This window comes from Eimeria mitis, genomic scaffold (genome assembly GCF_000499745.2).
Source record: "Eimeria mitis Houghton genomic scaffold, Emh_scaff615, whole genome shotgun sequence".
NCBI classification, from domain to species: domain Eukaryota; phylum Apicomplexa; class Conoidasida; order Eucoccidiorida; family Eimeriidae; genus Eimeria; species Eimeria mitis.
The window spans coordinates 3,317-3,550 of NW_013574356.1; the positions used below are offsets into that span (position 1 = coordinate 3,317).

Below are 234 nucleotides of genomic sequence, written 5' to 3' on the forward strand. Positions count from 1 at the left end.
TATCTTTCTTTGTTCCGTTCTATGCAACGCATATATTAATTAATTAATTTATTTATTTATATTTATAAATTAATTTATTTATTTAATTATTCAGTTGCCTAGGAGGAGCGTTGTTTCTGCGTATACACCCCAAGGTGTATCTCATCGAATCACATGGCGGGGAGAATTTTTTTTTTTTTTTTTTTTTTTTTTTTTTTTTTTTTTTTTTTTTTTTTTTTTTTTTTTGTTTTTTTT

The 234-nt window shown here is 22.2% G+C and overlaps 1 protein-coding gene across 1 annotated transcript in view; it reads right to left on the reverse strand.

The window, feature by feature from the left end:
• The window catches only part of EMH_0017840 (uncharacterized protein), a gene marked incomplete at both ends in the record, with an annotated part of 2,179 nt that overhangs the window by 1,101 nt on the left and 844 nt on the right, over window positions 1–234 (reverse strand). The gene's annotated exons all lie outside the window — the stretch shown is intronic.